This window comes from Capra hircus, chromosome 4 (genome assembly GCF_001704415.2).
Source record: "Capra hircus breed San Clemente chromosome 4, ASM170441v1, whole genome shotgun sequence".
Classification (NCBI taxonomy): Eukaryota; Metazoa; Chordata; class Mammalia; order Artiodactyla; family Bovidae; genus Capra; species Capra hircus.
The window spans coordinates 23895010-23908909 of NC_030811.1; the positions used below are offsets into that span (position 1 = coordinate 23895010).

General features: G+C 54.0%; 1 protein-coding gene across 1 annotated transcript in view; it reads left to right on the forward strand.

Annotated features, from left to right (window-relative positions):
* PLXNA4 (plexin A4) overlaps positions 9031 to 13900 on the forward strand; it is a 489083-nt gene continuing 484213 nt past the window's right edge. Inside the window, exon 1 of the mRNA XM_018046916.1 lies at positions 9031 to 9584. The gene's annotated coding sequence lies outside the window, so the exon portion shown is untranslated. The remainder of the gene's footprint in view (positions 9585 to 13900) is intronic.

A 13900-nucleotide genomic window follows, 5' to 3' on the forward strand; every position in this document is an offset into this window, starting at 1 on the left:
CAGAAGACAAGCAAGATGGAGCAGATAGTCAGAAAGTAGAACAAAAGCAAACTTGAATATGATACAGATGGGGTGGAGGAGTGGTTGGCTGGATTCGGGAATCGAGAGTGGTGTGATGAAGATGCTTTTAGCAGCAGTATTTTTTTGTTCCTTTTTAACTAGCTTTTTTAATACTTGCATGGAGAATGTAATACTTGCACAGGGTAAAATGTCAAAAAGAACAAAAGATATGCAATGAAACAATAAAATATATATCACCCTGGCTCCCACTCTAAGGTTTCTGCTGGTAAGAATATTTTGTCTCCTTCCAAAATGTTCTATGTATATATAAAGCTATATAGATATGTATGCAGTATTCTCTATATTCAAAAATATGCAAGCATACACACAAATACCTTTCTGCATTTTATTTTTCAGAGCATTGATTACACAGATTTACCTCATTTGTTTAAGAACTACGCTGTGTTCTGTTGCATGGTTGTACCGTAATTTTAACAGCAGTGCTTTAAGGGAATGAAAATAGAATTGTTGCCAAATCCAAGGTATTAATCTGAAAGTTGAAGTGGTGAGAGTGACTGACAGGTGTTAACAGGTTTACATCTCAGATTCCTGTGTAACCTGAGATACGTCACTTCAACATCTCTTGCCTCAGTTTGCCTGGCAAGGAAAGGAAATCACCTTCCTTCTTGATTCTAGTGTCAAGAAACATGAGACAAAGCTCCTTAGACATAGGACTTGGGGAAAAACAGCTACTAGGAAGGGTATGCCTCAACATTTTCTCGTTATCTAGAGGTGGGGCGTGGGCAGAAGGGAACTCTCACTCTGGCCAAAGTAACACTAAATTGAGCTCCTGTGGTTGCTGCATTTGCTGGGCACCCATGAACAGTCAGCTGAACAGCTCAGCTGGCCTTGCCTGAGCTGACCTGCCTCATTTCCCATCACTGGCCCTGCCTGGTGCCTTTCTGAAAAGGTTTAACAAGTGGCTCTCCACCAAAAAAAAAAAAAAAAAAAGGGGGGGGGGGCGCCCTGGTTTTCAGTGTGTGCTGATTCCTGTGGTGTAAATATTCCTACCATGGCTGGTTTCTGCTGTCAGAGTGGTATCACTGAGGGCAGGGCTGAAGGGAGGGGCGCACAGTGGGACCTCCCACGCACTTAACTACCAAGTACGGCTATGACCTTGGGGATTCCACAAAGGACAGACACCCAGCATTTGTAAAGCTGGCAGACAGGAGTGCTTTGGGAGGAAGCCCTTTTAAAACAGAGGAAAAGAGAATGAAGGGAGATGTGAAGGAGGAAAGAAGTCACCTTGGGTCTACGCATGGTCCCCGGAAACTCCCTGAGGCGCCATCTGCAGCTCTTTCTGCGCCAGCTCAGTTCAGGCACGTCTTTCCCTTCATTTCCTTTCTCCTTTCCTCCTTCCCCTTGTGGGTGCCTTGGCCCCTGACGACCCTCAGGCGCTCCCTGGTTCTCCAGAAGCTGCAGAGGGCTGAGGGGATTCCTCGAAGCCGGTGACGGGCGGTCGTCCTCACGGCGCACCGAGTGGAGGGGAAATGGGCGCCTCCTGTTTCCGGTCTCTTCCTGCGGTGTCTTCTCTTGAGACCTTGGGCCTCCCCGCTGCCTGGCAGTGCAGAGAGGGTCAGGATCAGGTGGGAGAACTTTCTCAGTACTGCAGGCATGGTGCTCACACCAGAGTCCACTCAGTCTGACCTCCAAGCGGCTCCCCGTGCGGGCAGGTGCCGGGCCGCTTGTTAACATGAACAGCATCCAATCCCACTCTGTGTCTCAGTGTGGGGCGTTTCTGAAGCCGACACTCTGGAAATGACCACGTCTACTTAAAGTGAGCACGACTCCAGCACTGTGCGCGTGGTGCCTTCCAGCCCCCTGGCTGGGTTTTCTCATTTTCACTCAACACAGTGAAATATGGTGAGGGGCTTGATGCAGGAGCTCTGTAGCAAGTTCCTGGCGGGGCACATAAATGCTAATGCCCAGTCCTGCCCAGTATAGTCAGTATCATGCATGAAGCATGCCCCTCTCTGTCCTTTCTAAAGCCAAGTGAGCTCAAAGAATAAGAGGCTAATGATACCAAGGTTAGGGGGAGGATTCCCTCTCCTGTAAATCACTATATGATTAGTTATCCACAGCTTAATAACCCACCTCCAACAGTATCCAAAATTACTGTGGATGGGACTGCAGCCATGAAATTGGAAGATGCTTGCTTCTTGGAAGGAAAGGTATGACAGACCTAGACAGTGTATTAAAAAGCAAAGACATCACTTAACTGACAAAGGTCCATCTAGTCAAAGCTATGGTTTTTCCAGTAGTTGTGTATGGATGTGAGAGTTGAACCATAAAAAGGATTGAGTGCTGAAGAACTGATGCTTTCGAATTGTGGTGCTGGAGAAGACTCTTGAGAGTCCCTTGGACAGCAAGGAGATGAAACCAATCAATCCTAAAGGAAATCAACCTTGAATATTCATTGGAAGGACTGATGCTAGAGCTGAAGACCTAATACTTTGGCCACCTGAGGTGAAGAGTCAACTCTTTGGAGAAGACCCTGATGCTGAGAAAAATTGAAGGCAAAAGGAGAAGAGAGCAACAGGGGATGAAATAGTTAGATAACACCACAAACTCAATGGACATGAGTTTGAGCAAACTCCAGGAGAGAGTGGAGGACAGGAAAGCCTGGCGTGCTGCAGTCCATGGGGTCGCAAAGAGTTGGACATGACTGAGCGACTGAACAACAGCAGTATCTTGTCTCTGCTCTGCAATGCCTGGGACCTCAGTTGAAAGACTTAAAGCTGGAATCATCTGAAGACTCGGTGGGGGCTAGAGGACCCCCTATCAAAGCAGTTCCACCATGCGATGCCAAGTTGTGCTGGCTCTTGGTGAGAAACTTCACTTTCTCTCCTCAAGGATGCTTGAGGGTTCTCACCATCTGGTGATGTTCATCCCCCCAGAGAGTGATCCACGAGACCAAGCTGGAAGCTGCAACGTCTTTGATGACCTAGCCTTGGAAGTCACATGCCGTCTTTTCTTGGTTTCCTGAGTCAGTATCTGTGGGAGGAGACTGAAGGAGGGCATGAATACCAGTTGGCAAGGATCACTAGGGCCATTTTGGAGGCTGGTTATCACAGTTACTTAGAAGATTATACTCAGACCACCTGGCAATCACCTTGGAAATGTGCGTTACCAGATAAGATATTCCATCCATTAGCGCAAATCCATCTTCATTACAAGGAAAACAACCAAGGCCTTTGTGCTCTTGGTGCCCCAGTTAGAGGGGCCAAGTGACTTGCTTTAAGCTACTTGGCAGGTGAATGGGGCAGAGGCAAGATGGAGCCTTCATGTGGAAGCCATGAATGGCATCTTGTTCTTGGAATTCAGGTGTGCTATAGGACCTCATGCTTCCTGGGGTGGAACCCCCAGGAAGGGTCACACAGAAGTGTTTACGTTTTCTTGTTGTAGCAAAATATGGAGCTGGCCAGAATGGGGACTCTGCTATTTCTGGCCAATCAAGTTAGGTCACATCCCTACCACCCACTGTATCCTCCGACTTCTGGTTCCTGCAGTTGAAAAGACAAGTGATTCATTAGCTGGAAGAGAAGGGAGAATTCTGGAGAGAGGTGGTTGGTGAGGGGTCTGGGGAGGATCTTCTTGTCTGGAGAATATTATGGACAGAGGAGCCTGCTGGACTGCAGTCCATGGGGTTGCAGAGAGTCGGACACAACTGAGTGACTGACGCTTTCTTCCTTTCTGTGGGTGAAGGGGATTTAGGGCCTGAACCCTGGGAGGCATGGGACCTGCTTCAGAGCCCAGATGACCAAGATCCACCAAGCGTGTGAGTGGGAGAAGGGAGCAAGCATCCTCCCTGCCTTGGCACTGGGCCCCTGGTGTGGCCTGGGAAGCTGTGCCCAGCAGTGTAGGCGGGCAGAGGCGATGCCGAGATGTCCTTCCATCATGTGGCTGTGGCAGTGGACGTCCATGACGAGGCCTGCGGAGGATAACGTGATCAGACTTGTTCCTCAGCACAACCATTCTTGGGGGTCTCTGACATATGAGAAGAATCAGGGAGGGGCTTGTCAGTGGACGCCAAGTCTGCATGAGCAGGAAAAAGCTGGGAGATGAGATTCAGATGTCACTATGAGGTTCCTAGCTGGCACCCACAGGCTGAAGAAGCCTGAGGTGATTTGGCTCTACTAAGGATACCCAGTCACCAGAGTGTCAGTCGCTCAGTCGTGTCCAGCTCTTTGCAACCCCAGGGACTGTAGCCTGCCAGGCTCCTCTGTCCATGGCATTCTCTAGGCAAGAATACCAGAGTTGGTAGCCATTCCCTTCTCCAGGGGATCTTCCCGACCCAGGAATCAAACCTGGGTCTCCTAAATTGCAGGCAGATTCTTTACCATCTGAGCTACAGGGAAGCACCCACCCCCTCTGTCACCAAGGTCAAGTACAATTAGGAACTGTGGTGCCACAAGGGTGTTCCTGCCCCACCTTCCTCAAAGGAAAGTCATTTCTCTGTCTGGTTTTACAGCGTGATGGTCTGGAGTCTTGGAAATGGAACCCTTAGGTTAGAGGCCGACTTGACCTCTTGTTTCTTGTTGTTTAGTCACTAAGCAATGTACGACTCTTTTTTGTGACGCCACGGATGGTAGCCCACCAGGCTTCTCTGTCCACGGGATTCTCCAGGCAAGAATACTGGAGTGGGTTGCCATTTCCTTCTTCAGGGGATCTTCCAGACCCAGGACCCAGGGATAGAACCTGCATCTCCTGCATTGGCAGGCGGATTCTTTACCACTGAGCCACCAGGGAAGCCCAACTTAACCCCTTAGGAGACAGGAAAAAAATAAGTTTGTTTCCACAGACTGAGAATCTTGAGAGCAGTTGTGGACACCTCGAAACGGCAGCTTTCAGGAGGATGCAGACTGAAGCTGGCAGGAGTGTGGTGGGCACCTGGTGACACACTTGGAAATCAGGAGTCAGCTGGGGAGTTGGGGTCCTTCTCTCCGTCTGGAACCCTGACCCCCTGTTTCCAGCGCAGTGTCGCCTCTTTCCTCCCAGTTTCTGCTGCGTTGGGATAATGTTGATATTTCTACTCGCCTGCAGGTGGCGCCACAATGTAGGTTTTTAAGCTGCGGACTCGGCTGGTTTTTTTGTTTTTTGTTTTTTTTTCTCCATCCAGCGCCGGGTGCAGTTTCAAACCCAGCCATGGGGCCAGTTATGGGGGGAAATTTTTCTCTATAGCACCACCAGGCTCTGGTGATTTATTTAACGAGCAAATCTGGCTTTTATCAACTTAAATAGCGGTTCTGTTCCTAGACTAATAAAACGGTGGTGGCTAAGTGAAGGAAAACTCAAGGATTTCTTCTCCCCTCTCCTGTTAAATCTGGCCTTTTATTCAGCCTGAGGGATGAACCATTACTCTACTTCTCAACTGTCTCTAGAAACCACCACCAAATCGCCACCAAAATAGTCTCCTTAGAAAACAGGACTTTAGGAAGCGGTGTGCCGTTTAGTTTCTCCCTCTTGTGGCCGTAAACCAGGCAATGACCTCTGCAGTGTACCCACTAGCGCAGGCAGAAAGTGGGTGACTTGCAGACCCACTGTCAGCAGGAGAAAGCTCCGGTCTCTCTAGGGCCCTCCCCAGCAGGCAGGGGCCGGGGGGTGGGGGTGGGGGGTGGGGGTGGGGGGGGAGGGGGGGGGATGTGCAGGAGCTAAGAGGATCTGTACGTCCTGCAGAAACCCACTTTGAACCAGTGTAGACGCTGTGTTTCCCAGTGACGGAGAATGGTCAAAATGACAGAGAACCTTCTGGCCCTTCCTGTAGGGTGCTATTTTTAAAAAGGTCCTCTGAAAAGCATTGCTAATCCCTTAGGTGTATATCACGCTTACCTTAGAGTCTCCAAGCACGTGGACAGCATCTTCCAAATGTCACTGCCTCCAAGGGGTAAATGGGGCAGGTGAGAAGACAGAGTGTCACTGAAAAGGTCTGATCCACCCCAAATTATAGAACGGGCAGGTGGCAGAGTCAGGACTAGGACCCAGGTCTTCTAACATCTGGTCTAGAGCACGGCTCATCCCAACCCATCGCACTCTCCAGTGCAGAGAGAGTAAACACAAGTGGCTATCATAATTAAAACAAAACTAAACAAAAAAACAGGTAGGTCCAGCCCTGTTGCTAATTTGACCTTTCATGTTCTTCCTTGCAAGGACCTTATAACCACCCCTCAGCACACCTTTCACCTGGTTGTTAAGTGGAAGGTTAAATGGAAGGGAAAAGAAGGAAAATGGCCCTGTTGACTACAGGAGAATTGGCTGGTGGGACCCCTCACCTGCCCACTGTTGGGCCAGCTCTTTGCCTCACTCTTCGTCATTTGGCTCTGTTATTGCTCTTCAGGCACCACATGGCATTCATTTCTTTGAATGAAAATAAATGACGCCACACACTAGGCAGGAGATAAAGAATAATAAATACATTTTATTTGCTACTGCTAAAAAAAAGAGGTCTTTGACTTCCCATCCATCCATCAGAAAATGGACCTGGGGCGTACCAGCAATATTCACACACACACACACACACACACACACACACACTCCTTCCTCCGCTCGAGATGCATGTGCACACACAAGCTACAAGAGAAAAAATCAAGTTGTATTAAAAATACATGCTAGATGGCTGAGAATGGAAGCAGAGATGTTTTTCTCACTCCTCCCCCCCCACCCCTCTGCATTTTTATGGCGTACCCTGAAAGCTGAGTGGTAAACACATTTGAAAGGGTTCCCCCTCCCTCCTGCTTTTATGGAACCATATTCCATAAGTAACCCATTAGGGTTTTCTGTGGGGCTGTCACCTCTGGGAGAGGACTGTGATGGTTTCATGCAGCAATTTTAGAGAAGATATCTTGAAGTGGGGCCCAGACCAGGGTGAGGACAGCCTGACAGGAAGGCGCCTGAGCGTGCATGCCTCCTGAAATTTTGCCTCTGGGACGCCTGGCTTGTCTCTCCCTAGTCTGGGTCCCGCCTGGAGAAACATTTGGTCCTGGGCTTCCTCAAATCCTGATGGAGGTCCAAGAAGCAGCAAGACTGACTTATTTTGTTCTGTTTCTCTGGACTTCCGAAACTAACCTGATAGTGTGTGCTTTATCTAGAGTCTGGGATCCAGGGTTTCTGAGAAGAGAAGAGACAGATCCATGTATTAACACAAGCTAATAAGATAAATCCTTGCTGCTCTCTGGGCCTTGCGACGCTCGGTGGAGGACCAGAGGCCCCCAGGGCTCCACTGTGTCTCCTGGAATACCCTCTCACCAAACAACCCCATGTCTGGTTTCCTTCTCACTGGGGCTCGGCGCTCTCCTGCTCATCCGGGCAGCCACCTCTCCACGGCAAAGCTTCAGCAAGGCCTGTCTGGGTGGGTCGGCCTGACCTTAGGGCACTGTCACCTTGGGGCTTGTATAGCCCCCCAGTGCCCAGCTGGTTTCAGTCTCCCTGGATTGAAACCCTGATCTATGTGGAAACAGAACTCCTACAAGAAGGTATAGAAATGTATGCTGTTGTCAATGATTTCCACCCAGTAGGAAGATTCCCTGAAGATGTTTCGATGGGAGGCCAGTAATGGACAGGAAGTTGCTTGCTGGCTGTGGGGGGAGAAAAGGAAAGTTGAAAACCAGACAGGAGGGAGGAAGCCAGAAACCGTGGGCTCCTTTTGAGGGTCATCCTTGATGGCTGCCCATGAGAGGAGGTCCCTGGAGGGCAGAATCGATGGTGCCACTTTGGTGCGGTGGGTGGAGGTTGTAGCCGGGATGAGGGAGGGACACGCGGATGTCTCGTGCTAAATTAAGTGTGGAAATCGCAGTTTCTTTTGCTGGATGGGGCACAGTCCTGGGAGGATGCAGACAGAGGTTTCAGGGATAGAGCTGCTCACTTCCATATTTGCTCCCTGCCCCATGGATCTCTGAACCTGAGCAACGTCCTGATTGTTTTCTTTGGACTTCAGAAACCACCCTGATGTTGGTATTGTCTGTTTTTGCTCTGGTCAAGGATCTAGGGTTTTCAAGAAGAGAGGAGCCAGGTTGGCCTCAATAGGAACAGGACTAGAGAAGTCAGGTTAGCAAGGGAAAAAAGGGCCACTGACCACCCATATTCTTTCAAACAAGCCTCGCATCCTCAGGTTCCCCGCTGGGTGTTGGGGCGGGGCTCTGATTCGGGGCACGGGTGCCTGTGTCGGTGTGTTGGCTCTGAGCACCTGGGGGTCCCTCCGACCGTTGGCGCCGATACCCGGACCTGCCGGAGGCGGCTGTGTGCCCCATCTCGCGGGCGCGCCCGGCTCCCGTGCCACCAAGTACGCGCCCCTCCGCCCCACCTCGCCGCCGGCGGGATCTCCTGGTGCGGGCCGAGGGCACCAGGCGGGTCTCCTTCAACGTGGGAGCGGGGAGCGTGGACGAGGCGGCGGCGCGGGCGCTGGGTGCGGGGAGGCACCCCCTGCCCCCTCTGCCGGCCGCTCTCGGGCGGTCTAGCTGTCAGCCGAGCTCCGAGCCAGCCAGCGCGAGCCAGGGAGGGAGCGGCGGCGGGCGGCGGGGAGGGGCGGGGGCACGGCGAGGGAGGGAGGCAGGGAAGCGGGGAGGGCGGGAGGGAGGAGAGGAGGACCCAGAGAGCGCCAGGCAGCTGGAGTTTTTGCAGCGCTTGGCCGGGCTTCAATGCACAGCAGCAGCGAGCCGCGGCGGCAGCAGGCAGCCCGGGAGCTCCGGCGGCGGCCGAGCCAGCGGCGGCCCCGCTCCCTGCCCCCTGCAAACTTTGCGAGCAGCCCGCCCGGGGGGCCGGGGGCGCGCCCGGGAGGCCCGGCTCGGCCCGCGGCCGCGCTCTCCGCCGCCGCAGCGCCGGCGGCCGGCGCCGCCGCCCCGCGCCTCCCCGGGGAGCAGCCGGCGGCTCCCGCGGTCCCCCAGCCCCGGCCCCTCGGCTCGGCCCGGCCCGGCCCCCGGCGGGGGCGGGGGCAGCCGCGGCGCGGCCGACCGCGGGTGGCCGGGGGGTGGCCGCCGCTGCCCAGGGAGGCGCGCAGAGGCGCGGACAGCGCTCCCCGGCGGGTCCCCGGCGCTCTTGCCGCGCCCGGGCAGCGGCCCGACCGGGCGAGCATGGGCGGTGCGGAGTGACGCCGCCGTGCCCGCTTGGCATCAAGGACATTCAGCCCGCGGGGGTGGGGACGAAGGGGGGCGGCCCCGCGTCGCCACCGCAGCCCCCGAGAGCTGCCACCGCTGCTGCTCGGGCTTCGGGGCTCGGGATCTTGGGGAAAAGGGGTGCTTGGAAGCTAGCCGCATTTCCCGACCTTTCTGTTGGACATTCCGCCCACCCTGGACGCCGCCGGAGGAGCTGTCAAGTCCCGCAGGCTCTGATTTCGCCCTCCGCTTCCCTGGCCTCCCCCCCTGGGTTCCCCGCGCCTCGGTGGAGTATTCGCGTTGGTTCGGGGCTGGGCTGGAGGAGGCAGCCACACGCGCGCACACGCACACGTTCAGAGGAGGGCGAGAGGCAGCGGCCCCAGCACCATCTGCAGTGTCAATGCGGCGCTCCAGCTGAAGCAGGCAAAGCGGCGCTTGCAGGTAAGGAGCCGGGCGGGCGAGCACAGCGCGGGCGGAGATACCCGCGCGGTCCGGAGTCCTGGGCTGCCCCGGAGCCAGCCCCCTGCACGCACGCACACACACACACACGCGCGCGCACACACACACGTACACATAGGCACACGCCGCGCATTCGCACCTGTCCACGTCCCACCTGGACACCCACGTAGGTGCGGCGCGGCCGGAGCAGGTATTTCCCGTGTTCTTTTTCCTCTGACGCTCTGGGACTCAGACTTCGCCAACCGGGACTTTCGGTGGGATTCTGTGCCTTCTTGCCTCTTCCTCCCGGCTGGCCAGGTTGAGGCAGCGATTCCGCCCCCCCCCCCCACCCCCCCTAGTTCCCAGCCACTGGCATCCCTAGCTGGTTAAAAAAAAATAAAAAAAACCAGAGAAGTCATGGGCTTGGGAGACCCGCCCCTGGTAATCTCTGCTCCGTGGCCTTGGCGCACCGGGGGGTTTTAACGCTGGGACGCACCGACAGATATTCAGACAGATCTTTGGAGAGAGGGGTGGCCCCGCGCACGGGGAGGAGGCCACAGAGGCGGATGGGGCTGCAGTTCTGTAGGGCGGTGCGTATGGAACAGGCACTGCGTTTCCCCAGTAAGAGGCAGCACAACCGCCTTTCTGAAGCGAGGCAACGCTTGCTTTCCCGGGAATGCGCCGGGGTTTCAGGCAGGAAGGGGCTTAAGCATCGCTTTGGGTGTGTGGCTGGTCTAGAGAGACTGTATGGGGCCGGATCCTCCGTAGAAGGTCTAACCTACCAGTATCTCCAGTCAGTGGGCAACAGCAATCCTACACGCGCCGGGGGCTCCCTAGCCTTTCCACTGGACTGTGCCCGGGGAAACATGAGGATGCTTTCCCCTGCCTGCGCCTAACACCTGCCACATGCCTTTCGAGCTGTGTGTCTGAGAAATAGAATTAGAAGGCAGATGGAAGAGGGCGCACTGCAGGAAGGGAGGAGGGTCCCCCCACCACCACCTTCATGACCACCTCAACAGTGCCCACCCTACAAAGAGGCCAGGCATTCTTGGGTCTGGCAGCGTCTCCCAGAGCCAGGCTGCTCCCGACATGTGGAACCGCCTGTGGTTCAAGGCTCTATCTCCCTTAAGCTTGTCCTTTTTTTTTCCCCTCCCTGGCTGGAGTGTCACAGGCTGCCCATTTTCAAACTTTTTCTGGAGGAGGTGGGAAGTGATAGGGTTCCCCAAGTTGTTTTTTTTTTTTTTCACAGTTCCCATTTGGGGATCAAAGACCAACCCGTTCAGGGCTCAGTTGTAGGGAGCAGAATGTGAGATCCATTACAACAGCAGTTGGGAGTTGAATATAGATTTAGCGAGGTTCTGTGTTTCTGGAGCTGTCCCTTTTGGCATAGCTTGTTGGGCAACTTGGCAAGAAATGGAATCAGCTTGTACTCTCTATACAAGATCATGTGTTCAGTGTGTCCTGCAAACCCACCAGTGGGAAAAATATGTTGGGTGTTTTCCAGAACATTAGGGGGAAGGAGGCAACATTCTTTCGAACAAGTGGGCTTCAGTGCTGGGCACAGGATTGGGCTGATTCTGTAAATACTGAAGATGGGTGCTGAACTAAAGGGCCCTCTTCCTACCCCTATCTCTCTGCTATTTTCAAACTTTTTTCAGCTCCTGCAAAGGTCTCCGGTTAGGCTGGGAAGGAGAGAACCAGACATCCCCCGGAGGGAGATTGTATTCCCCGCTGTGTGCTGTGTGAGCTGCTCTTTGATTGAAAAGGATAGATGGAATAAAGCAAAGCTCTCACAATGGGGAGAACCCAGTCTGGAAAAGAGAGATTATTCCCTTTTTAAGAATGGTGGGTGTGTGTACACGCACCTAGATATACGCGCGCCTTCTCAAAAAGCCTTGCTATATGTGGTCACCTCTTTCAACCACATAACAAAGGTTGACAGCGGGACCCATCTCTATATCTTTGAGGTTACGGGAGAGCCTTAACATTTCGCACGCATGCCCTGTGTGTGCGTGGACAGGGAGGTCCCACGTATGCGTGGAGCAGCACATGGTTTTCTTCAGAAATAGGGAGCACCAGCGATAGTGGGTGGCTCCCAGGTAAACATTCCCTCAGGGCACCTTAAAAGGGCAGAAAGGTGGGGTCCAAGCTTCCAGAAAGGTCTATGTGCCTTCCAGGAGAAATCTCTGCCCCTTTCTGCTTCCTTCCCCAACCACTTTCTTTTCTTGATTATTTGCAGCCTCAGGATCCATCATATTCACGCCAAGCCAGCAGTCACTATGCTGGTGACAAGCTTAACATTTTTTTTTTTTTTAACGTGGGTTCAAAAAATCCCCACACTTTCGGAACTTAGTGTTAGGTACCAATTTGGTTTCTAGGACAAAGCAGGCATTAATTAACATCTGTGTAAAGCTCGCTGTACATCTCATTTTTCCCTGGCTCTCTGGCCCAGCCCTGGAGCATGTCACGTTCCTTGTCACTCTCCCTCTCCACCAGCCCACCAGTAGCCTTCCAGTTAAGTTCTCTGTGTGGGGGAGGGGCTTCCTCATTGCTCGGAAGGGAGTCCAACTAGCTTCCCTGCAGACCCTCGCTGCTGCGGGGCTGTGCTCCGGGCGCTTCTGCTGTGGGCGCGCGGCGTGGCTTGCAGGCGAGCCCTTCCTTCTCGCCGGATCCAGCTACTGCCGGGCTCGCCTCTGTCCTCCCAGCCCATCATTCTGGATGCCCACCGACGCTCGGGCAAACGTTTCCGGAGAAATCCGAGGCCGCCAAGTTGTTTCCTTTCTGCGTTTCTGCACCTCTCCCTCCCCGCGGCCGCTGTTCCTCGCAGACAGGGAAGTCTGCGCCGCAGAGTCTTCCTACACTTGGCCTCCCGATCCTTCTAATCACGACGAAGGCTGCTGGGAATTAAGTGGGGGTGGGGGGCGGCGGCGGGGGGCGGCGGCGGGGGGGTTGTGTTTTTCTAGCGCCGCAGCGGTCCTGAAGTGGAGAGAGCGCTCAGGGGGCGGGGAAATCACCGCTCTTAGCTCCTAGTTATCCCTAAGCTTTGATGCAAAAGAAATCGCCGCCCACCTCTCTCCTCCTAGCCAGCTAGGGGGCATTTTTCAGTCGTTTTTCTCCCCATCCTCACCCGGAGAAGCCAATTCACAGACAATGCCACTTCAAGACCTGTTGGGGTGGCTTCAGCGAGGGGCTGTGATAGGGTGTCTGCCCTGCAGAAAACCCGCCGAGATCCAGGCTGGGATGCGTCTGGGATGCAACACGCGTCCTACTCTTTCTTGGCTCTCTTCTCCTCTTCTTCGTCTGTGTCCAGCGCTGCCCGATGTGAAGCCGGCTTGGACCCTCGGGCAGTGGAGCAGGGCTCACCTCCCTCCCTTGACACCCCCCTCTTCCTCCCCCCGCCCCGCCACTTTCCTCCCATCCCCACCCCTCCCCTTGCCAATCCACCTCGTGGCTTCGTGCACACATCCGCCAGCCCATTCGCCCTCAAATTTGTGGCACTCCAAGAAATCAATATAACATGAATTTAACGACAGCTGGATGATTAAGTGTTATTTATATTTAAGAGCGGCATTTTAAAAAGACGGCGCACTAATAAATCAAACGGCTGTGGCGGAGATGCACGTGATTAGGGTAATTGCCCTATGGGTTCTGTGGAGCAAGGCTTGGGCTAGAGGAGCCCTGCAGAGGCTACCTGTCTAGTAGGTATGCACCCGACTGCTCTCCACCCTGCACCCCCATTTGATCCTCTCTCTTGGTCCGGGCTGACCGGCTCTTCCTTCCTTCCTCCTCACTGCCCAGGTCACAGCTAGCCTTCCAGTTGTGGCAGGAAGGTGAAGTCAGCAGGGAGGCTGAAGGGGGCTCTGCTGCTTAGTGGTAAACGAGGGATCTTTAAAGTGGAGGGAGGCAGGGGTCCTAATTCCCAGAGCAGGGGCCTTGTTCCTGAAAGAGGAGGCTGCTTCCCTGCTTGGTACCAAGCAGCTTGCAAGAAAAGCTTCCTGAGTCCCAGGCCAAGTCTGCATGAACCCCCGCATCTCTGTGCTTAGGATCATGTGACATCAGCCTCAACAGGGAAGAGGCTGTGAGGACGTATTTGTCCTTGTGAAAATAACAGAATGAAAAAAAATAATAATTAGTCATGATAATGGTGGCTAGTATTTCCTGAGCCCTTACTTGGTAGAGGCATCCTTTAAGGGTTTGCACAGGTTGGCCCATGTCTTCCTTGTAACAGCCCGGAGGGACAATCACTGTTATTATCCCCATTTCCTCCACCAGAAAACTGAGGTGGGGGCAGTGTCGGGGGAAGGGTAAGGACTTTATCC